The following is a 26,215-nucleotide window of genomic DNA, read 5'->3' on the forward strand; positions in this document are numbered from 1 at the left end:
GAAGGAAGGAAGGAAGGAAGGAAGGAAGGAAGGAAGGAAGGAAGGAAAAAAGGAAGGAAGGAAGGAAAAAAGGAAGGAAAGGAGGGAGGAAAAAAGAAAGAAGAAAAAAGTTCATGTCCTTGATAATCTTATAATTTCAATGGGAGAGAACACACAAAAGGAGGCAAGAAAATCAGGGGAGTGGAACACAGAGGGTAACTGGCACATATCGGGGTATGTGGTTCTATGGAGCTGCAAGCAGATAGGTGAGCCAGTGCAAGGTAGAATGATCTGAGAGTCCAGTTTCTACCCTCTATGCATTAGGATACTGGGACTTGAACCCTCCAAACTGAAGGGAGAGGAGATTAAGGATGGTGGAGTCAGTCAAGGCCTGAGTTTGCAGCATAGTGGTGAATTTAGAAATGATGACTTTAAACTTGGGAAGGTATCTGGTCCTAAATCACACAGGGCAGTAGATGCAAGGTGGAGTAATTGTAATAATATAATTAATACATTTTTTTAAGATTGAGAATAGAGAGATTTATTTGGCTATATAGGAAGTGACAGAGGAAAGAAAGGTTTAAACCAAGTCATCTGATGAAAAATAGAGTGTTTCTATCAGTACCTAGTGAATTTTTGTCAATTAAAATATTTCATCTACATTATAAAGGGCATCCTTGCCATTTATTCAGCTGTGACTAGGCAAGTCACTGTAGATGGCTCGACCTCAAGTTTCATTTAGAAAGTAATGAAATTGAACAAGATGACTACTAAGGTCCCTTCCAGTTCTAAAATCCTGCCATACAAAAAAAATAATAAATTCTGTGATACTACTACTACTACTACTACTACTGTTAAACTCTCTAGGTCAAAGTTTCTCTATGTGTTTAGTCTAGAAACTTTATAAGGTCTTTATATAGTCAGGTAGACTATAATTCCTGTGAAACTAAAAGTTGCATTTGACTGGCATATCCTATGAGAACCCTGGGTCATCATATCAGGATGAGGTACAGGATTTGAGGGCTCTGCATGTTCAGTTACTGATTGATAAAGATGGGGAGATACTGATGTCCATGAATATCAATATCTCTCCATCTTTATCTCTATATATCAGAATTCCTTAAACCTGAATGCACCAGGTACTAAAGAAATCTTCTAGACTGAATAGTTGACTCAATACATCATGTTTTTAAACCACTAGAGTCCTTTATTTCTTAATAAGAGTTTCCTGTATCTTAAACTTATTCTTATTATCCTGGGACTGTGGCATCTAGCAGAGCATGCATCTTGATGCATGTATGAGTAAAAAGAAGGGTGGGGGGTAGGGGATGATGAAATTTCCAAAGGTCAAGAGAGGTAGCAGGTCAGGATTTCAAGACAAGCACACAAGGGAGTCAATTCAAATACAGATAGAGGCCAAAGACCCTTGACCTAGGTTCTGCTTTACTCCTGCATTCAGATAACTGGTACCATCATCTTGCTCTACTGGACTTTTGAGATTCTAGACCATGTGCTATATAGGCAATAAGACCGATTTGCCTTTCCCACCTCTTTTTTCACTTCCTTCTCCTTACACCACTGATATGATTTTTTTTTTTACTTTTCTACAATTTACAAACAACAACAACCAAAAAACAAGTAAACCATGAAGTTTGAATTTTTGTCAATCAAGCCATTTTATGTAAAATATAAGTACCTGCTTTTAAAAAGAATTTGTGGTCATTAAGGCAAACTTCTTGTGCTATTATAGATTTCTCAAAACATCACCATTGCCAGTTTGTGAATTTAACCTTTAAGCTAAAAATCAGATGATTCTGTGCCTATTTTTCTACCTTTCCACCTGTTAAGATTTGTAACTGCAACTATTTTAACTATAATTCTAGGCTTAATCCTTAAATCAGTCTGTAAGATCAATGCTAGCCCTAGGCAGAGGTGGGAGCTGGCCAAACCAGAACCTCTATCTCTTTCAGAGGTGCTGTGCCACTCTAAGTTGACATTTACATTATGTTTTGTATATTTTGTTGGGTCCTCATTGTCTCAGGAGATAGGTATTACAGATGTTATTATCATACCCTTTTCTACTATATGGATTCTCTTAGGGCAGTAGCTCACCAACTAAGCTTCAAGTCAAGGTTGTTGCTAATTCTTCTTGGATCCAGGTACTATAAATCCTAGCAGTTGGGCTCCTTATTTTTTCTTACAGCTCTTCAGTGATTGTGCTCTAGTTACCAAGCAGATGAGTTTCACATCTCCTCCCCACCCTGTCCCTTGATCCTCCAGTGTTTAAGATCTGTCTGGTATGCCATCTTCATTCATTTATTTATTCTGAGGACAAGACCTATGATTTCATTAAAAGGGATGTTCTAAGAAAAAGACTTTACAAATGCAGGTCTGGACCTGTGCTGCAATTACAGTTTTACAGAGCTAAAGGAGGGCACTGAGAGGTTAAATGAATTTCCTAGTCATGCTGCTAGTATGTGTCAGAGGAGAAAGCCAGGGCTTTGCATGAAGGTCTTCCTGATTCAAAGACTGGTGTTCTATTCACACTACCTTGCTGCCTTTCAGCATGAGAGTCTTCTAATTGCCTCTAGCTTTCATAACTGCATTTTATTCCCCAGTCCCCTAGAGACTGGGTGACAAACACTTCAAAACTACTGACACAGACCTCTACGTCTCACCTCACCTGCCCGAAGTACAACCAGGTGGTGCAGTAGATAGAGTGCTGGACCTGGAGTCAGGAAGATCTGAGACCAAATCTGTCCTCAGACACGTATTACCTGTGTGACCCTGGGTAAGTCACTCAACTCTATTTTCCTTAGTTTCCCCATCTGTGAAATGAACTGGAAAAGGAAATGGCAAACTACTCCAGTATCTTTGCCAAGAAAACCCCAAAAGGGGTCATAAAGATTTGGACATGACTGAAAATGACTGAACACCAAGCTCTTCTGGAATAGCTACCCTGGAAATTGAGACCTGTTTTTAAAAATTAATCATATTTTTTCTGTCTTTCCCTCCTTGGATAGGTTTGACTAAAAGCCCCATCCACTCATTTATAAGTCTGCGTACCCACCACGAGAAAAATAGGACTGACTGCACTTTCATTATTAAGACCCCCAACCTCTACCTGAACCTGAAAGTTGGCTGGACTCCAACTCTTATACTCTGACCCTGAATTATGACATATCCTCCTTAAATTATAGGCATGGCATTCAATGCTTTTCTCCCTGACATCCCTATTGAACTCCAGAGGCTGTTACATCTACCACAGTTAAACTAATTCTGTCAATAGACACAAACTAGGTTAACTGCTCTTACTGACTTTACTAGTTAATCTAAAAAAAAAGAGAGAAAAAAAAATCCTTGACTTTTATTTATCTAATCAGTCAAATCAGCTTAAATAGTTAAACAAGTTTTTTTATGTATAGAGATAGCTTTAAATTCAAAAGACAGGAATTTGTTCATATTTTAAAAGGTTCTTTAACCACAAAAGAACCAACTGAATGCTACGTTTAGTGTCTTGTGGCTATACTTTTAGACAATATTCTAAGTCGTGGGGTTTGATTAGAAACATAAGGCTACTGTAAGTTAGCATAGTGAATATTTTCTCTGCTGGAAAATGAAGGGAGTGGTTCTAGTCACTGCTAGGTCAGCCAAAAGCTAAAGGGAAGAGAAAAAAAATGGAGAAAAGAATATTTATTAACTCATATTATGCCACATTTATGAAACACAGTGATATTTCTTCTAGGTAGCAAAGATAAAATCTGTTAACAATTTATACAGAGTTCCTTTATCAAGAATTTTTTTTAATTCAGACTAACATTGACCTTATAATCAGTTTGTATTTATTTTATGTGAATTTATTAACATAATTAATTTATTTTTTTATTGAAATGGAACTTGGTTTATTCAACTGGTAAAGTGAAGCAATTGGACTGGAAGACCTCTAAGGTCCCTTTCAGGTATAAAATTCTAAGAACCTTTAATTTGTCCAAAATATTCCAGTGTTTGAATTGTAATAACTACAAAAGTAACAAAAAAGTCCTAATACTATGATTTTAAAAAAATTACTTAAAATAAAGAATCAGTAGGGCCACAAAAGAGATCCGATTGGTTTCTAATCCTTCATGTCATCACCACCCAACAATATACATATTTATGCCAAATTACAGGAATAATGGTGATAATTGAATTATTCTTTGTTTCAAAGGGCAATCTGATTGAAAACAAAGTTAAGGCCAGGATCAGAATAACATGTATATCAAAATAAATCAAACAAAGAAAACACAACCCACCTGTGAGTGATTACTATAAAATACATTTGCAGGAACAGAACCCTTGGATCAGAATTACAAGGACCAGGATTGAAATCTGGCCTGTGATACTGAGTGTCTATGTGAATCTAGGCTAGTTTCTTCACCCATATTTATGTGCCTTCAGCAACCTCCTAGGTTTAATTAACTAAGTCATTGATAAGCTTTTGATTTGAGCTGTTAATAGGGCAAGGATGGGAGTAAGAGAATAAGCATTTATATAGTGCCTACTATCCCCTAGGCGCTGTACTAAGCATTTTTTTGGCAGATATGATCTCATTTGATCATTACAACTGAACAAAAAAGGTGTTATTATTATTACTCCCATTTTACAGTTGAGGAAACCAAGCGAAACTGAGGTTGTGACTTGCCCGAAGTCACATGGCTAGTATCTGATGTCGCATTTGAAGTAAGGTCTTACTGAATGCAGGCCCTGTGCTTTGTCTATTACACCACCAGATAGATGTCTCTGCTGAAAATATTTACATTTAATATATTATATTTATTTTTCAGGATAGCGGTTCGTATCTCCAGCCACTCTAACACTACTACCATTACCACATTTTTTGTGTGTACACACCTTTAAGGAAGGTTGGCCAATGCATACTCCGGAGAGGTTTTGACAAGACCAGTCTTGATGATTCAAGTAGATTAGCACCTGGTAGATAATTTAGTCATTACCATTCTTAACTTGAAAATAATAGTGGCTATTTGCCATTTATGTAGCACTTTAAGGATTGCAAACTGCTTCACACATGTTATTTCATTTGATCATCACAACAAATTTGTGAAATTGATGATATGTATGTGTATATGTGTAAGTATGTATGTATATGCAGGTGTTGAGAGAGAGAGAGAGAGAAAGAGAGAGAGAGAGAGAGAGAGGGGGGGAGGGAGAGGGGGGGGGAGAGAGAGAGGAGAGAGGGAGGGAGAGAGAGAGAGAGAGAGAAGGAGAGAGAAGTGACAAAACAAGTATTCTAATAGAGTTTCAAATTACATAAATCCCAATTTGTGGAGACAAATGTAGTTCAGAAAACCTTCCTAATTAAAACATGTAGCCTACTTGAGTGTTGTTGAAAGGGCAGTGTGTAATGTGTCCGGGATACTTATGCTTCTCCAGAAAGTCTTTCCTGAATTGGAACTTGCTGAATGCAAGATGAACGCAGATGGGCAGGTCTGCTAGCACTCAAAACTCCACTTTTTTGCAAATGTAGCTTTACCCAGTCCAGAATCCATGCCCATTCCGACAACAAGAAAGGGTCACAGAAACGTTTCAGGGAGGTGTTACTTCCTTGACTAATGTTTCTGGGTACATCGTGATGTGTATATGACCCACTTTTCAGTTTTCATCTGTTTCGATTACTCCTACCAAGTGACCTTGTCACGATTCCACAGCCAGATAGGACTTGAATTTTCCACTCAGAAACATGGAGACATTTGTTCATCTCAAAGTTTCAACTTGAATATATTGTTTGAAGTTTTTCTTCTTATAGTTTATTATTATTTTTTGAAGCACTGGAAAGGACATATGCTTTAACTGATCTGTTCTCTATTGGCAATATGATTCACTTTGTTTTTATGTCCAAGCATAATCTTGCCACTGGGAACTTATTGCAAAATGGTCCCTTTTATTACGCCTATAAAAGCTCAGGTATAACACATTATGCACCAAATCGCTATTACTCCATCTGTAAATCAGGAACCGCATTAGTATGCAAGATCTCAAGACTTCGTTTTTATGTTGCTGGTCCCATGTTCCAGTCACTGTTCCCTCCCCTTTACTTAATTTACAACTGCATTATGAATCATTGCCTCAGTTACATTTATGCTACTCCTCCCTTTTAGCTTTTTTCCAACCCAAATCAACATGTCCATTTCTATTAGCAGCAGCTGCCACATAGGATTAAGAAATATTGTCAAGGGCAAATTGTTTAATATACTGCTCTGTGGAAGATCCAGAAGGAGGTTTGCTAGAGCTTTACATTCCAAAGGTAGTGTATTCTCTTCAGTTGTCATTGGTATTTTCTCTTTGGACCTTTTAACTGCTATGACATTTGTAAAAATACCTTGGTGATACTTGCAGCAGGTGATACCTGTTCTTCCATATGGTCATTTCATTTCTGAAGGAACTAAGGGGCTTTGAAAATTTCCACAAAGCAAAAGAGTTTATGAGACACTAGTGTAAGTGGGAGTACCATAATCATCTAAAGGAAGTAAAACTGACAAGGAAATCATATTGAACCGAATGTACACTAGAACAGGAAATACTGTTTCCAAATTCCCAACAGATACTATCTTTGGTATTTAGGAATGAGAAATTATAATTCCTGGGAATTCTCAAGAATTCCTGGAATCACAAGGTATTGTGAACTTTTCATAATGTGTTATTTATATTTTTAAATCATAATAAAAGTCAATAAAATAGTGAATCATTTTTCTGGGTTAGGACTATTCTAAAAATTTCAGAGGCTTTCAAGCAAAAAAGGGGATGTAATAATAAATACATGACATTATTATGAGACAATTTAAGACATAATGAGTTGACTGATCTTTATCATTCTTAAAATGCTTCTAATATACTTCATACAATTTTATGTGTATTTAAATTTTTATTTAACAAATAAGAAATATTAAGGTTAGTGGTATTTACAAAGGGCAATAGGCTCTGGTAAATATTCACTCAGCAAAATATCAGCAAACAATATCATGGAGGATTCAAATTATGTAACATCCAGATCTCCTAGCAAAGTTATTACATTGAGTCATTTGTTGAAACTGTCAATTTAAGGACTTATTTTACTTCCAAACTTGTTATTTCTTGTAACACCACTCACAGAATTTGTATAAAGTATATTATGCATGTAAACTTAATAATGTTTCTCATATTTTCAAGAATAATTTACCATTAGTAGCAGACAGGGCCATAAATACACATACTCAGAACATGGCAACAGTTTTAAGTAAAACTAACTGCTTCTTTCCTATGTGCTCCCATCCTAGTTCCTAAAATGCACACAAGTACATACACACACACTCATACACAATACACTATGTACATATATGAGCATATATGCACATATATGTATATATGTATGTCTCTATATATGTACATACATACCCACAATATAAACCATTTGTAGTTTCTGCCAAAAGTATATGAACTAATGAACTAACTGTGTGGACTGGAACTTCTTGTCTAATTGAATGTCATAATCTGGGCAATATCAATTTTTTGTTCACTTTGTTTTCTCACATAAATGGGTAGGCATATCTCTTTGGAGTGGCCATGTGTCTCATTAAGAAGTCCTTAAAGTATTACTAGACTTGGTAGAGAGAACATGTCATCTACTAAATGTTGGAGAAGATGTGGGAAAGTTGGAACACTAATTCATTGTTGGTGGAGCTGTGAACTGATCCAACCATTCTGGAGAGCAATTTGGAACTATGCCCAAAGAGCTATAAAAATGTGCATACCCTTTGATCCAGCAATACTACTTCTAAGGCTGTATCCCAAAGACATCATAAAAATGGGAAAAGGACCCACATGTACAAAAATATTTGTATCAGCTCTTTTTGTGGCAGCCAAGAACTGGAAATTTAGGGGTTGCCCATCAATTGGGGAATGGCTAAACAAGTTGTGTTATATGGAATGCTATTGTGCTATAAGAAATGATGAACAGGAAGACTTCAGAGAAACCTGCAAAGACTTATATGAACTGATGCTGAGTAGAACATTGTACATAGCAACAGCCAGTATATAAGGACTGATTTTGATAGACTTAACCCTTCTCAGCAATTCAAGGACCTAAAACATTTTCTAAGGACACACGATGGAAAATACCAGCCACATCCCCAGAAAAGCTATGGAGTCAGAATGCAAAATGAATAGACTATTTTCTTTTTTATTTTGTTTTGTTTAGTTTGGTTTTAATTTTGGTTTTTCCCATTTGTTATAATTCTTTTATGTAACATTACTAATGTGAAAATGTGTTTAATAGGAATGTATGTGTAGAGCCTAAATCAGATTGCAAGCCATCTTGGGGAGAGAGGGAGGGGGCAGAAAATTTAAAACTTATGGAAATGAATGTTGAAAACTAAAAATAGATAATTTAATTCTAAAAAAGAAAACATGTCTTCTCCAAAAAGAAACATCTGAAGAAGTTTACTAAGTTTATTTAAATATCTAAACATTTAACTTAAGCTTGCTTAAATATCTAAAGAAGCTTATAATTACTTAATAATTTCCTTACAATTATGTTAGATTCTAACTTAAAAACAAAATCAAATAAAGTACATTATCTCATTTTAAGATTTCTATTTGAAAGTGGTCATAAAAATAATCAGTTCCAATTCTTTCCTTTTATGGATTAGTTAAAGTGATTTTCCTAGGACCACAAGGCTATGTATGGCACAATCAAGATTCATACTCTGTCTTCAGACCAATTTAGTGATAACAATAACAACAGTATTTGCACAGTGCTTCGAACTTTGCAAGGCACTTTATGAATTTTATCCTTATAATAACTCTGGGAGATAGATTATTATCCTCTTTTTTACACACGTGGAAACTAAGGCAGTTAGAGGTTAAGTGACTGGGCCAGAGTCACATAGTTAGTAAGTGTCTGAGGACAGATTTGAACTCAAGTATTCTTGACTCCAGGTCTAGTACTCTAACCACTGCACTAAATAGCTGTCTTTATTTGAAAAATAGTAATGAGACACATTATATCTTTAGACTACAGATGGCATGTTTGCTTATTAATTACTACATTCTGCAATTTAATTTAATTAGATTCATTAACCTTTTGCAATAACTCTGGTCTAAGATTTGGAAACCACTGGAAGAAAAACCATTGGGCTTAAAGTCCTGAGAGACTTGAGTTGTTTGGATTCTGGTTCTAACATTAGTTTTTTGACTCTACTCAAATCATATAAGCATAGATTTAAACTGTAGGGGAACTTGGAAGTCACAAATACAATCTTCTCACTTTACAGTTGAGGAAGATGAGACCTATCAGAGATCATACAGGTACAAAGTAAAAGAGCTGGAAATTTGAATCCAAGCCCCTTAATTTTAAATCTGTCATTCTGTCCTCTACAATATACCTCTCTGAGACTCAGTTTCTTTACATGTGAAAAAGAATGCATTAATTAATATTTGCAACATGTAACTTAAAAGTGTGTTATGAGAGGGGCGGCCAGGTGGCTCAGCGAGTAAGAGCACCGGTTCTAATGTTGGGATGACCTGGAGATCTAATCCCGGGCTCAGACACTCAGCACCACACCCAGAAATAACTGGCCGTGTAACCCTGAGCAAGTTACTTAACCCCGATTGCTTAAAAAAAAAAGTGTGTTGTGAGGAAAATAGTAAAACCTTAATAAATGTTGGTAATATTATCACTATGTGAGGCTATTGGCTCTAAAGAGCTTTCAATTATTAAAGTATTTTCATCTATTCTTGAGAGGCAGTTCTCAAGAGTTGTTTCCTACTGGTTAGAGATCCGGCTGTGAATTCAGGAAGACTTGGGTAGATGTCCTTTTAACATATGCTGTTGTTGTTATATTACCTTTGAGTAGTGTCCAACTCACTGTGACCCCATTTGTTGTTGGGTTTTTTTTTGGCAGAGATACTGGAGTAGTTTGCCTTCCTTCTTCAGCTTGTTTTACAGATGAGGAAACTGAGGCAAGCAAAATTAAATGACTTGCCCAAGGTCACATAGCTAGTAAATGTGTGAAGCCAGATTTGAACTCAGAAAGAGAAGTTTTCCAGACTCCAGGCCCAGCACTCTATCCATTGTGCCACCTAACCATACCCTTTTAACATATAATGGTTGTGAATATCTAAGCAAAGACTTACACTGTTGTACTGTAATGCCAAGCAAAGGCAACTTCCCAAGGTTCAAAATACCAGCATAGGTGCTCTCCATTTTATTCAGTGACAAATTAAGAACAGAGAAGATCAAAATATGACATCATTCAAAATACAGCATTTGCTAAGTGTGATTAAATAATCTCCAAGTACTACCCCACCCCAGGACCTTACATTCATTCAATCAATTACAAAGTCCCTGTTCTAAATACTACTCCACCCCTAGGCTATACCTTCATTTAGTCCATCACAAAGCCCCTCTTCTCAAATGGAGATTAGTTTCCAATCATAAGTAAAGTACATTCATTTGTTCAATCACAGAGCACCAAAAGGTCAAAAGTTCCCCACCCCTGGATCACAATTGAATCTACCCCAGAGTTACAACAAGTTTAAGCACAGTACTTAATACCCAAATGGAGGTCTTTTCTTCATCTTAACAAGAGGCAAGTTCTCAGCAATCTTTGTTCCTGGGGAGACAAAGCTTAGCAAGGCCACAAGATACATTGCCAGTCTCTTCATTAATTCATTCTCTGTCTGCAGAACAGTCCTAGAACCCCTGAAAACATTAGCAAAACCCCCTTCCAGGATTTCTGTAAATATACAACAAGAAAATCCTTCAGGGCTTTGGAACCAACAGCAAGGTTCCAAGCTTCTGCAACAACAGCACTGTCCTTCACCAGTATTCACTCTCTGTCTGCAGAACAGTCTCAAGAGCTCTGAACCAACAGAAAGGTTCCCAGACTTCTGCAACAACATCACTGTCTTTCACCAATGGACAAATCTGGCAAAACAACATCAAAACAGACAGACAAAGTACCAGCATAACATCCATGTCTCCTCAGTCTTTGGCAGCTCTGGGTGGCAGGTCTCAAAAGTCCTGGGCAATTCAAAGTGGCCCTCAGCAATCTTCTCAGTCTCTCTCTGCCTCCAAAGATGCTGCTTCCAAAAAGTTCTTCTGCCTCTCTCTTGTGTCTCTCCAAATCCACATCACCAGTTCCTCCCAGTTCAGCCCTCTCTTTTCATGTCAACAAGTCCATCCCACAAGTGGAATTAACAAGCTCTGGGTTTTAACACCAAAAACCAAGCCAATACAGGGCGATCTTTATATTCCATTACTATTACAACTGTTTCATACAAATCTCTAAATCTGTAATCTGTATAGTAGCAGATACCACTCTGTCTTAGTCATAGGAATTTATTCCTCAGGAGTTTTAAAGACCAATAAAATCATGGTTTCATTAATCCTCCCCTGATCTCAAAGATCTATTCTAATTTTTTTTTTTGGAAATGTGATAAATTTACCATTGTATTGTGATGCTTGTTTCTTTGACATGATACTCATCTTTGTAGAACATTGGGTTACCTGTAACATTATTTCAATTAGAAATGCCCATCATATACCTTTTATCAGCTAGTGACATGCAAAAAAAAATGTAGCTTGAAGCTTTTACCCCTGAAATAATCTGGATAGTTTTTTCAATTTTCCACTGTACTTTTGATTTTATGGGGAAAAAAAAACACCATATTTGTTGTCCCACTACTGACCAATGCCATATTTATAGGGCTGTATTCAGACCAGACCTTGGACTGAAGTATCCCCTTTGGCTCCTTTGCTAGGTGCCAGCATCTTAACACTATGCCAGCAGTAAAACCAGCCCTTGGACCTGTTAATTAAATTGACTTTGGTTAAGTATGCTGATCAAATCCAGTCTTGGTTCACTTGCCTTGCCCCATATGGGCCTGGCATTTGTGTGTGAAGCCATGGATTAGTTGCATAGAAAGAAGGGAAGGCTTGACAATTTACTTAAATAATTTGACAATGAAAACCTGATAATTTAAACAATTTTTTAAAATTTATAATTTCTGATTTGACTGCCAAACTGCTTTAAGAGATATGATATCTGAAAATTGGGAGACTAGTTCTTTCCTGGTGTCATCACAGGTCACCATTCTCCACATCCAATCTTGATGTCAGGGAGGAGAGTTGGGGCATCATGTAAACAAGTAAATGATAATGAAGAACATCCAGGTCCCAGCAAGATTGTGTCTGGCAAAACTCTTCTCATCTCTATTCTTGGAGGGGCTAAAAAGAAATCTGTCAAAATAAATTCTGCCAATGTGGAGGCATCGGCTCTGCCAAACGGTCTCCCCAAACGCCTGGTTCATGTTGGGTCACTGTGCTTGGAATCCAGGCCTACTCTCAAAACTCAGAGTAAAAAACTGTCTACCTGGCCTCAAAGGGCAGCTTCTAAGACTCAGAAAAAAGAAAATCTAAACCTTTTTATCCAGAGGTCATCAAATTATCAGCATTTTAAGTATATTAAACATTAGATGAGTAAGTATGGTTTCTCTCTAGGTAAAATTATAATTTTCAAACAAATATTGTAATAAAGTTATGTAATCATGTCACAGAATTTTTAATCTATTAGAACCTAATTATAACACATGCCCATTTGTTAAAAATAGAAATTTGAACTTTACCAAACCAAATTACTTTGCCAAAAAAACATCAATTACATAGAGAAAAGCAAACAACAAAAAGTTATCATCTTCAAGGCTCACTATAATCTTATCTCAGTGCTGTGAAAAGACTTTATACAGCATATATTTTCTAAATTTTTTGAACACTGGCTATTTTCATCACTATTTGGGATTTTATAAAGAAGCATTTGAAGGAAAATCTAAATAAATTTAACAATAATAGAGTGTTTCTAATGGTTAGCAACTATATTAAGATGATCATTCATTTGTTTTTCCCTACAACTATTCATTGTGTCTACAAAGTGCAGGTTGTAATGTTTGGTGGAGTCAGAGAGAAAGGCATGAGTAAAGTGACAGATGCCAGAAAATATTGGGAGTGTCCAAGGAACAATAAGTAGTCCAGTTTGTCTGAAGCATAGACCTTGCAGATACAATTAGAGTAACAGAAGCCTGTAATGGTGCAGAAGCATCAAGTTTTTTTGTTTTGTTTTGTTTTTTGGTTGTTGTTTTTTTTAACCAGGCTGAGAAATTTTAACTTTGGTTAATAAGCAAAAGAGAATCACTGAAAGACCTTGAGTACAGAGCAATATAAAAAGTTTGTACGTAAGGAAGATTAATCTGCAGCAGTGTGAAGAAAAGACTGGAAAGTGGGAGGTAGAAGATAAGTGTAGGCAGGATTATTTATGAGGATGATAGATTTAGAGCTGGAAGGGACCTTGGAGGCCCTCCAGTCTAACTCCCTCATTTTACAGATGAGGAAAGTGAAGCCCAGGGAGTTTAAGTGATTCGCCTAAGGTCACAGAGCTCATAAATAGAGCAAGGAGTTGAATCTAGGTGCCTACATTCCCAATCCAGCACACTTCCCACTGAACCATGTTGGCTATTGGATGGACCTAGGCAGGTGGTACTGAGGACCGTCAGGGGGCTAGAAAGAAGAGTGATTGATTGATTGATTGATTGATTGATTGGATATAAGTAGTAAAAACAAAGCAATTAATTAAAGATAACATGACTGCTTTGAGCATGAATGACTCAGGGAACCACTGAGAGAAAAAAAGAAGTTAGAAAGGGAAATCAGTTTTAAGAGAAAGATAGTGACTTTTTGTTTTGAATGGTCAATTTAAGTGTAAGGTGTTGCTAGGATTGCCCTCTCCCAATTTATTTATGTGTGTGTGTGTATGTATTTGTATATACACACACATCTTTCTGTTGTTTCTATCTACCTGGAATCAGCTTCTTCGTCACCTTAAAGATTTTTTGCCTTTAGGTGTCATTCTTCTTTGCAATAAGTCATAGCAACATTAACTGACTGTAAACAGCAACTGAAACAAGAAAAATATTTGTGGTTGTTCATTCTTTTCAGCTGTTTGACTCTTTGTGACTCGATTTTGGGTTTACTTGGCAAGTATATTGTAGTGGTTTGCTGTTTCCTTCTCATTTTACAGATGAGGAAACTGAGACAAACAGGATTAAGTGACTTGTCTAGGATCATACAGCTAGTAAGTATCTAAGGCCAGGTCTGAACTCAAATCTTCCTGATTCCAGGCCATGTGCTCTCTCTATTATGCCACTGAGCTGCCTAAACATATATTAAACTCTTAAAAAGTATGGGTCCCAAGTACATGAAAAAAATCTTGGCCTAGAATCTTTCATTTGACTCTTGTCTGAACAGAGATCACAGTTAAAACTAGAGGAGTAAATGAGAATCAGTAGTAAAGAAGGGTATAGAGAGAGAAAAGAGGAGATGGCTGAGGAGAAAATAAAAGTCATAAATAATATGTGATCAGCGATAATGTATAGATTCTCTGTATTGTGGTTAAAGAGGGACCGTCACTTTGGATCCTAACCACTCCAAAGGATATGCATCCTGCTTATCAGAATATCGTCTAGCATATTTGTCATTGCTCACTAATGAGAATTACATGCATTGGAGAAACATAAATATATAGTGGAGTCTAATGGAGTGGGGCACTACAAATCACTGGGACTGATTTGCCCTGGTAATTACGATTGTCAGTTGGTGAGAATGTATTTGCCATCTGTCCCCCTCAATGAACTAGTTGGCAGTAGACACCAGAGAATGCTTGGTGGCTCTCTGCATTATGATTCTATCCCAGCTGTGATCTCCAAAAGCCTATTTTTCTAAGTTTCCTGATGTTAATTCAAAGTATACCTGGTAGGTTTATTGTACTATTTTAACTAACAGAATATTCTGATAGTGGAGCAAAGCAGGTAGACAGGTTCATCCATAACTTAGTAGAAGATGTGCCAGCAGCAGATGGATGGGTGGGGCAGGTGTTGCTGGTTGATTAAGAAAGAAATTGGCATAGGATTTATTTTTTTGGAATGCTAGAGTAGTTGTGGCAATTTCAGGAGAAGTTTGTACATGTACTCAGCTATGAATTGATATGTATATCGTAGCAATCTAAGCCAGGATTATTTTTTCCTTTTTTATTAATTAATTTTTTTTAGTTACACACCATTCAGTTCCTCAAGCATTTGAGTTTTAAATTTTCTCCCCCTTCCTCTTTTCCCTCCTCTCCAACACAGTATGAAATCTAAAATAGGATCATTTTGTAAAGAAGAATTATAACCAATGGAATGAACCACTAGAAAGAAGAAACAAAAACAAAACAAGACAAAAAAAGAGACAGTAAATAGTATGGCTCAATCTGCACTTTCCATCATGAGCCCCTTGGAGTTGTCCTAGAACCTTGCATTGCTGAGAAGAACCGAGTCTATCTAAGTTAGTCATCATGCAACGTGGCAGTATCTGTGTGATATGTTCTCCTGGTTCTGCTCCCCTCCTTCAGCATCACTTCATGTAAGCCTTTCTGGGAGTCTCTGAAGTCTACCTGCACAATAATATTATATTGCATTCATATACCAAAACTTGTTCAGCCATTCCCCAATTGATGGGCATCCCCTAGATTTCTAATTCTTGGCCACCACAAAAATAGCTGCTATAAATATTTTTGTACATGTGGGTCCTTTTCCCATTTGTGCGGGGTACATCCCTAGAAGTGATAGTACTGAGTCAAAGGGTATGCACATTTTATAGCCCTTTGAGAATAATTACAAATTGCTCTCTAGAATGGTTGGATCAGTTCACAATTCCACCAACAATGTTGAGATTTTTCCACATCTTCTCCAGCATTTATAATTTTCCTGTTTTGTCATGTTAGTCAATCTGACAGGTGTGATGTAGTACCTAAAACTTGTTTTGATTTGCATTTCTCTAATCATCAGTTATTTAGAGCATTTTTTTCATATGACTATAGACATCTTTAATTTCTTCCTCTAAAAACTTCCTATTTGTATATTTTGACCATTTATTGATTGGGGAATGACTTGTATTCTTATAAATTTGACTCTGTTCTCTATATTTTAGAAATGAGGCCTTTATCAGAGACATTGGTTGTAAAAATTCTTTCCCAGTTTCCTGCTTCCCTCTTAATCTTGGTTGCACTGGCTCTGTTTGCACAAAAACTTTTCAATTTAATGCAATCAAAATTATTCACTCTGTATTTCACAATGTTCCCTCTCTTGTTTGCTTATAAATTCTTCTGTTTTCCCCAAATCTGACAGGTAAACTATTCCTTGCTTTCCCAGTTTGCTTATAGTATCAGCCTTTTTATCTAAATGATGTACCCATTTGGACTTTATTTTAGTATACGGTGTCAGGCCTTGGTCTATGTCCAGTTTTTGCCATAATATTTCCCAGTTTTCCCAGCAGCTTTTGTCAAATAGTGAGTTCTTATCCCAGAAGCTGGAGTGTTTGGGTTTATCAAATAGTAGATTACTATAGTCATTGACTGCTGAGTCTCCCAATCTATTCCACTGATCCAATACTCAGTTTCTTAAGAAGCCAGGATTTTTAATAAATACAGTGATTTGTAAACATTCTAAAAATCTAGTTGACTCTGTATATTTATTTGGATATTGCTATTGATACTTTCTTAAACAACAAAATTAATTTTTCAGAAAGCCCTCAAGATAATGCCCCATGAGTCATTTGAAGAAAATGGGGGTTTTCATCTTAGAGAAGAGAAGGCTAGGGTAGATAGATGATGTTGTGTTCAGGTATCTGAGGGATTATCATATGAAAGAAGAATTACACTTGATCTTTTCTTCAAACCAGGAAGCAGTAACAGAAGCAATGTACAAAGGATGCCAAAAGGTACTTCTAGGTTTGGTGTAGGGAAAAACTTCTAATAATTAAAGCTATTCAATAATATAAAGGACTATCAAGAAATAATTGGTTTTCCTTCAGTGGAATATTTTAACAATTGGCATCCAAAATTACTGATATTAAATAATCACTTTTAGCATGTTGTTAATTGATTTCTATGGAAGATGCTTAATTTGTATTCTTTATGCTTAAAGGGTCTCTGTATCATTTTCCATGACACTTTAATGTTTTCTAGGATTGTTTTCTCTGACTCCATAGTGTATTTTTTAATATACAAAAGCCAAGACCATATGTAGCCACTAAATCAAATCACATAATCATAGTAGTCATTTCATTTTTTTTACTTCCCTTTCCAGAGATTATTTGGTTAAGTGGTGATCTCAACTATTATTAAAATGATTTAAGTAATTGGAGTGTTGCTCTATAATCAGGTCTTTAGAGCCAGTTCAATTTAATTCGAGTATTCTTAACCTGTGGTTTGTTTTTCTTAATATTTTGATGAATAGATTTCAACACAATTGCTTTCCTTTGTTATCCTATGTATTTCACGCATTTAAAAGCATTATTCTGAGCTGAAGTCCATAGACCTCACTAGATTGACAGAGAGTTCCGTAACACACACACACACACACACACACACGGGTCTTAAAATTAGGAACCCCTGATCTAATTCAATTAACTTCTGTTAAAGGTAAATTATGTCAAAGGTATCTTCATGGAACACAGTGAAGTGATGGTTTATCAGTTATCAAGTTAAATTTGTCTAGGTAGCAAGCATTTATTAAATGACTCCTATATGCCACTGTTAGGTGATAGGAATAAAAAAAGCAACAAAATATTACCTGCCCTCAAGGAACTTACCTTCTATAATTCACTACAGAGGAATTTTGTTATTATTTGGAAAAAATAAATACTTATTTTAAAAAAACTTTCCCCTTATCTGTATATTTCACTTTGAAATAGAAATTGACAGTTTGAGAGGGCTAAATTATCTGGATATTTTTACTTAATTTTCTTATTTGTGAGACAGTTGAAACATTTTAAGGGTGACAAATCTATTAGAAACCTGCCATGATCTAAACATGGCCATCAATCCCATCTGTACTCTATCAGTATAACCATTGTATCCCACCTGTCATAAAGCCACATTATTGTTATTGCCTAATACCTTATTCCCACTTTCCTCCCTGATTCATTGTCACCAAATTATCCCACTATTAATTCATATCAGTAAACATTTTACTTTGTGTCTATTACATGCGATTCACTGGGATAGGTAGTAGAACAGACAAAATTTAAAGTAGTCCTTGCCATCATTGAGCTTAAACTCTACTTATTTGAGAGAGAAATGACAACATGTACAAATATAAGCAAATAAATAATATATTAAAAGTCTATGCAAAATAGTGGATGGGAGAGTGATAATGGGGAGAGAAACAGACCAAGAATTGAGGGTTGAGGGGTGTATCAGCAATGCCATATTCACAATGCCTATGGAGATTACAAATATGCTGATATAATTATCCATCACAAAATACATCATGCTTGCCATATGGGGGAATAAGCTGGAAAATTTATTAAGATACCAAAAGACTGAGTCCCAAAACCAGAAAGTGAAAGCCATCAGAGTAGTTATGACATTGGCACAGGTAGATAAAGTAGAAAGCACCCACATTTTCAAGCCTTTAAAACAGAACAGGCTACCTCAGGCAAAGGTCCTCCTCTCCCCACTCACAGCAACCTTCCAGCATCCGGGAAGTGCGCTCCCAGCAGCTCCGGCCCCTGGCAGTCCTCAGCAGAAGTCCTTAGAAGAAATTCTGGCTAACTCAAAAAGGGCTTCGCGCTGCCTCTGCTACTGCTGCCGCCGTCACCACCACCGCCAGCCACCGCAGGAACTCTAGTTTGGCTTCCGCTTCCTCTTGCTCTGCCCCTTCCTGCTATGTCAGCAAGTCCAACGGGGCATGGAAGATCTTTAAATCCCATAACCCTTACATTCGGCCCCAAGATCTTTCATGTCCCTTACTTGGCAAAAATACAGTAGGAATAAATGGTGTCAACAAAATTTCACAACAATATAACAAGAATAGCACACAATAAACAGAAAACCATATTTTAGGGTGAGGCTTGAGCACAAGCTCCCCATCATTCCCCCCACCCCAAACAAATGGGGCCCCAAAATCTTGTGCTAAGGAGTGAAGATCTCTTCTTCTATGGCTACTTGCTGCTGGAATCGGATGTAGAGCTGTCCCTGTCCTAAGGGGTCCCATTTGAGAGGTCAGTTTTTAATATGCTTGATGCCAGGTCCAAGGGTGACACATCACAGTTGCAGACAGGGGGTGACATCCAGCTTAAGCTATCAGGCATATACAGATGGAGGGTACCAAGCCTGTGGAAACAAATCTAACAAACAAGGTGAACAGACAAAAAATCAAGAAGAAGCAAAGAGACAATAACCAGACTATTGTAGCCTCACTCACGGTAGAATAAATGACTTAAGGGTACAATTTTGTAATCATCTTCTCCAGAATAAACAATAGTTACAGTGTTATCCCTCCCATATGCTATAATCTCTGCAGCCTTTGGAACATCATCTAGCTTCCGTTTTACCCATACTTTAGCTCCTGATTTTGGTTCTACTGATAGAAGGGGGAAGCTAGGTGGGTCAGTGAGTAGAGCTCTGACACTGGAGTCAAGAGAACCTGAGTTCAAATCCGGCCTCAGATGCTTGATATACTTACTATCTGTGTGACGTTGGGCAAGTCACTTAACCTCAATTGCCTTGCCTTCTCCCCTCCAAAAAAAAAAAGAGACATTCCTTTTTTCTTCTTTTTGTGGTGGCAAAGAATTAAAAAACAAGGGGATTCCCATCAATTGGGGAATGGCTAAACAAACTGTGTTATATGAATGTAATGGAATACTACTGTGCTATAAGAAATGAGGAGCAGATGGACTTCATAATAACCTAGAGAGACTTATATAAACTTATGCTGAGCAAGGAGAGCAGAACCAGGAGAACTTTGTACACAATTACAGACACATCATATTTGTGATGACTGACTGATAGACTGGGCTCCTCTCAGCAATGCAAGGTTATAAGACAACTCCAAAAGACTCATGATGGAAAGGGCTATACACATTCAGAGAAAGAACTACAGTCTGAATGCAGACTGAAACGAACTACTTGCTCTCTCTCTCTCTTTTGTGTTTTGTTTTGTTTCATTCCTTCTTTCTCATTGATCACTCCATTGGTTATAATTCTTCTGTACAGTTTGACTAACATGAAGGTATTTGTAGAACCTATATCGTATTGCATGCCACCATGGCTGGGGTGGGGAGGGTGGTGAGGGAGAAAATTTGGAACTCAGGTTATTGTGGAAATGAATGTTATAAACTAAAAGTAAATGAATAATTTTTTAAAAGAATGTATGAAAAAGAAGTGAGTTGGCATTTTGGACTCAGCTTTTGAGGCAACTAGGAATTTCAAAAAGAGAAATTAAGGAGGGCAGGCATTCCAGGAATCGGAACCTGCCTGTGCAAAAGCAAGGAGGTGGAAGATGGAATTCTATACATGGGGAATAGCATCAATCCAATCTGAGTATCATATAGAAAATGGGAGAGGAAAAAGCATAACATATCCGGAAATATAAAATTTTGCAAGGTTTTATGTGCCAAGTATAAGATTTTATATATAATCTTAGAGGCAATAGGAAGTCTCTCAGCTTTTGGAGCAGGAATATGACCTTGTCAGATCTGTGCTTCAGGAATACTTATTTGGCTACTCACTACTAGTGACAGTCGGACCCCTAATGAGTCTTGCAATCTGCTCAACTGAGTGAATGGGGCAGGAGTGAATGGGGCCAGCTCATCCCAACAATAGTCAGTTGGTTCCTTGGTTGATAACATTTTAAAAACCTATTTTACTGTATTATCTTCCTCTGGAATACAGAAATGAGTTTTAATTGTTAGCATATTGTTGTATTTATGTTATCTCACCTAAGATACTCTTGATAAATTAAGATAATTGCTAAAAGATTCACTCTAATCATAGACAGGGTTGTCAGAAACCTACCTCATCAGAGGTAGACCTCATAGAGCATTAAGATAACATGTTTTTTATCTAGAATTACCTTAGAGATCCTGTAGCCTCATTCCCTTATTTTCAAATGAAAGTAAACTGAAACAGAAAAGTTGTGACTTGCCTAAATTCCAAGTAAGAGAGAATGCATAGGGATACATTCCAAGACATACTTTCCTTTCCATGCTGCCTTGGCAGGGTATTCCTTCCTTCTCATCCCTTTCTTTCCTTCTAGGATAGATGGGCTAGAGCTCCTGGTGAGCCTTCTCAGCTAGTGAAGTAAACCACATTTTCCTCCCTCCCATCAAACCACATCTTTATCACATCCATCAATCAAGGGCATATGAGCCCTGGAGAGTCGAAACTTCTCAGAAAAACCCCAGCCCTGGCTTTGGTCCATTTTCAATAGTCCTGTACCTGAGACATTTTTCCTGTTCCTCCTCCTCAGCCTCTGCTGTCAGATACTATTTTAAAAAATGTTCTATTCCTAAATATAATCTCTTAAAACTGATCATTCTTTCTAGATAATTTGTTCATTTGGATATCATTCTCTTCCACCAAAGTCCTACTTCCATAACTTATTATGTCATGGAAATGTCCAGGGTTCTGAAATACCATGTCCAAGACCCAAGACTATAACAAGTTCTACAAAGGTAGAAAGAAATGAAATAATTTCCCAATGATATGCATTTTTTAACCTGAAGATCAATCTAAATTCTAAAAGGCTTTCCCCCATAATGTTGGCCACCAAGTGATGAAGATTTTCTTCAGAGAACTCAAAAAGACTTTCTACCATGGATAGCATAAGCATACAATAAGGGTGGTAGAAATAATGTATTTTTCAAAGTGAATCAAAAAATATATAAAGAGACTTGTAGTTTCAGCTTTATTGGATGAGCCATTTAGCCTGATCAGGCATTTAGGAAAATGTAGAAACGCTCATCTGATCCTTAACAAAAGAGGAAATACATATAACTCAGGCCATTTGTACTAATCAGCATCATGGGCAATGTTTCTTACTCAATTCAATTAACTTAATTAATATTTATCAAGGGCCCAGACGGTGCCTGGCACTGTTCTAAGTGCTAGGCACCCCCACCCTCACTGCCTTTTTGCCATCTGCTGCTCATCTGAATGGTAGGCAACCAGCCACTCCACAGAAAAGAAGGGGTAAGTGTACATGCATGCAAACAGGCTGCATTGCACCCCTTCAGCTGTCTGATTATTGTTTCCCATGGGAATCTGTCTCCCATGGGATTCTTACTCCTCAATGCAAAACTCAGAGTTAAAATAGTATGCTGTAAAGAGGTGGTATACCAGAATTCATTTCCTCTTACTCATCAGTCTGATGAATCCTGGAAATATTAAGAGTCTAGATTAATTTAAGCATATAATGACCTTTTAAAAGGCTTAACATAACCATGAGAGTTATATTAAATACCATTTATTTCATTCCATCCATTCATTTATTTGTTGCATGCTAAAAGAATGCTTTGTGCAAAGTTCAATAGTTAGAATGATTCACTGTGATTTCAGTGGTATAGGGAACTGTTGGTTAATGTAACTCCCTCCACCTCTGCAAATTAATACCTTCTGTAAAATATATAGTCTTAGTGATCTAGAACATGGACAAGCTAAGTGATTTATCCAGAATCATATATCCAATTCTATATATGTAAGTAGAACTCGAACCCATGTCTTCATGTCTTTAAGGCCAGTTCTCTACCCCATAACACGATGCTGGCTCTCATGTTGTTGCAGTTTGATCAATTTACTAGTAGGATTATGGGTATTTGAACCTTGAGATCAGATACATTACTCCCATATGAAAATACTAATGCTTCAGCATGGCATTTGGAACTCTTTATAATGCATCCCAGCCAACTTTTCTGGACTTATTTCATGTTTCTCCCTTTCACACATTCTGTTTTCAAAGCTGAACTGCCTTACCTACTGTTTCCCATACATAATGTACTGTCTACTGCTACTATGTTTTCCCCCCCACAGGCTAGTCCCCATGTATAGAAGACAGTCCCTTTTTCCCCTGGCTCTAGAAACTCTAAGCTTACTTTAAATCTAAATTCAGGAACCAACTCCTGTGGGAAGCTTTATCAAATCCCTCTTCAAATTTTCATTGCTTTACTTCACTGTGTACATGCTTTATCCCTCACCATTCACCCTCCCCACCACCACCATAAACATATAGGGTTAAGCTACTTGAGATCAGGTATTATTTGTTGTTTTAATTCTGAATCCCCAGTCTTACATAGAGTAGGTGCTTGCCAAATAGTGATTCAATTGAATTGAATCAGGAAATACAATTAAATGGAGGAAAACAAAAAGATGTTATTACATAAAAAATATTAGCACTAGTAAAAAGGGATTTTAAATTAGTTTTTGAGAGTGATTATACAGGAAAAATGTTTATTAATTATCATTTATCTATACGATATTGAATGATCATTAAAAAATGTTACTCAAGCCATTTCATTCTTTCAAGAGAAACCTATCCATCTATCTACCTATCTATATACATACATATATGTGCATGTGTACTCAACTAATCCATCCTGAATTAACTTGTAATAAAGTCAATCTCTTATAAAAGTGATCTAAAAATAACATGGAAACTGGCTAGAAAAAAATTTTAGACTGATGAAAATATTCAGAATCATAAATGATGTGTGTTATTTGTTTTAATAGCAGGGGTAACTTATTTATTTTCCAAGAGGCATAATTTGTGATCAGGATTTGATATAGATAGAACTGTTAGGAAGAAAATGTAGTTGGAACTATCATGAGTTAATGAATAATCTAAACAGAAAACATGTTATTATGTGTATCACACTAACTAGCTTGAAATATTTCCCCAGGGCTAATAAGCTGACTTTTAAATAGAATGGTCATAAATTTTTATGCAAAATTTTCATTGGTGATGTTTATACAAACAAGCAGTAAAGTGAAGAAGATACTAGGTTATTTGAATGCATGCAAAAAAACTAGTAACCTTTTGTTTCAAAAGCTGACCAATTTAGACAAAAAATACACTGTTTGGATTGAGTTAACCAAATAATTATTTTCATGACCCATTTGACTTTGCATTAAAGAAAAGCAGATATGGAAAATACAATTTAAGGTTTGGATACATCCAGGTTATCTTTGTTTATCTTATGGTGTTACTTCAACAGTATAAAGCCTCTCTCAGAAATGTTCTGATTTTAAAAGAATGGCTTTTACTGGTGTTTTGAAGTATTGATGCCATGACCAGCTTAAGGCTTTCAGGATCTTATTTTTCTCTACTTTAAAACTTTGGCAGAGTTCTGATTTCACATGTTTAAATATTCCCTCCATCAACATGTGATGTAATATATATATATATAATATCATATATTGATGAAGGGAATGAATATACACATATACATATGTGTGTATGTGTACATGTATGTGTATATAAGCAGGTATATATTATATGTCTGTGTATATGTAACATATACATGTAAATGTATGTGTATATCTATAGGTAGATAGATATAGATATATCCCTTCTCTGACTTCTGATTCATTGTGATTCTTGTCTATGGACCATGCCCACTCTTTGAGTTTTAAAAATGGCAGAATGTCTATGCAGTTTTTAGACACCTCTAATACCTCTCTTTCTCTTTCATTATATTGTGAAGCACTCTGTCTTGTTTATTCTTCTTTCAAAGTATCTCATAAACCTACTTTTCTCTATTCTGCTGATAGCTGCCCTAATGAAGACCTTCACATTTGATTATGGCACTCAGAGTTATAACAAGAAATTTTTGGATCTAGAACAATTAACAAAAACCACAACCTAAGCAAGTGGTCTAATTTATACACCACTTTAGAATGGTGGTTGAGAATAGAGCTTGGGAAGAGAAAATTATTTTACAGGGCAATTTACTCTTAATGAACAATCTTTATCCAATGGACAAGAAGTTGATATACCAGTGGACAACCTAAACCATATCCATATTGACATTCCCTTTTTAAATGAAACAAGAAGACTTAAAGGAGTTGACTCTACATACAAATATAGTTTACATGTTTTGTTTAATGTGGGAAATACAAGATTTGCCAAAGTTGATTTCACTATGTAGCCAAAGGCAACAAACATCATCATATGGGATATTTCATCATCTCACCTTGGAACAATGAAAATGATCACAAACAGACCACCATGAAGATAATTCTACCTCCTATGTCAATGTGAAGTAGAGAATTTCTATGAAGAACTTACAAGAACCTCTTAACTAACAGTGTATACCTTGAAGACCTGTAACTACTGTGTAAAAGTAAGCACTGGAATAAGAGTAAAAACCATATTTGATATTCTAATTCAGAATCAAGAAATGAAAGAGGTCAGGAGAGATTGTAGTTATTTATAGACTTGGGTTCTGATTAGTGGGAGTAATGAATCCCATGAGGTGGTTGCATGTACTCAAATTCATACTATTCAAAGTTATAATCATGCAAAATGTGATAATTGGTTCCAGCCTAATGGAAAGACAGCGTGCAGATAATGTAAGCACATCAGGATTTTCATTATTCTCACTAGCCAGGAACTAGTTATACTACACAAAAGCCTGATGTTTGTTAATTATTATTATTTTATATAATAAGAAAGTCAGAAGGCACTGGACATAGCTATTATACCTTATGACTTTTAATCCCTCTGCCATTCTGGATCTGAATCTACTTGCATCCCTGTCTCTTCCTCTAATTCTTTCAGTTATTCAATGAAGAAACTACTAGGGGCTCAACACTGTTAGGGTACATAATATGTCATAGAACTGATATCATTGGTTTCAGATACTCTAAGTACTTGCTAGGGAAAGCACTGAGAACCAGTTTGTATTCTGTCTTGTGGTTAGCACGGTGCGTTAGAGACACCCACCTCCACACTATACTGTAATCCTCATTCTCACCAAGTCCCCCCAAATAAATTTCTTATCAGAGAAAAAATTCAACATTTTGGGATATACAACTAAAGTGACCTATAAACTTCTTGAGACCACTAATAACCCCCAAATTTCTGGAAATATATGCCCATACATATTCACAAACATGCACACTGATTCATATTCTCTCAGCTTTAGCAATGGCACACTATTCCTATCTCTCTGTTGGCCCATCAGTATTGGCTTTACATAGCTACTTGTTCCAAGAACAATACCAACTTTCAATCCATATTACATTATCTGGACACTTAATACTGCACACCTCCATTATCTATTTTCTAGCCACACTGAATTCACCAATCCCCAGCATTAGGAGAATGTTCTAGA

The 26,215-nt window shown here is 36.4% G+C and overlaps 1 long non-coding RNA gene across 1 annotated transcript in view; it reads left to right on the top strand.

Moving 5' to 3' along the window:
• The first annotated feature begins 2,436 nt into the window (after nt 1-2,436).
• Nucleotides 2,437-26,215, top strand: part of LOC138175951 (uncharacterized) — a 47,003-nt gene continuing 23,224 nt past the window's right edge. Inside the window, exon 1 of the long non-coding RNA XR_011172136.1 lies at nt 2,437-2,770. This is a non-coding gene — a long non-coding RNA (uncharacterized lncRNA). The remainder of the gene's footprint in view (nt 2,771-26,215) is intronic.

The sequence above is a fragment of the Petaurus breviceps genome, unplaced genomic scaffold (assembly GCF_028583685.1).
Source record: "Petaurus breviceps papuanus isolate PSGF00001 unplaced genomic scaffold, PetGlider_PUasm1.0 80, whole genome shotgun sequence".
Classification (NCBI taxonomy): domain Eukaryota; kingdom Metazoa; phylum Chordata; class Mammalia; order Diprotodontia; family Petauridae; genus Petaurus; species Petaurus breviceps.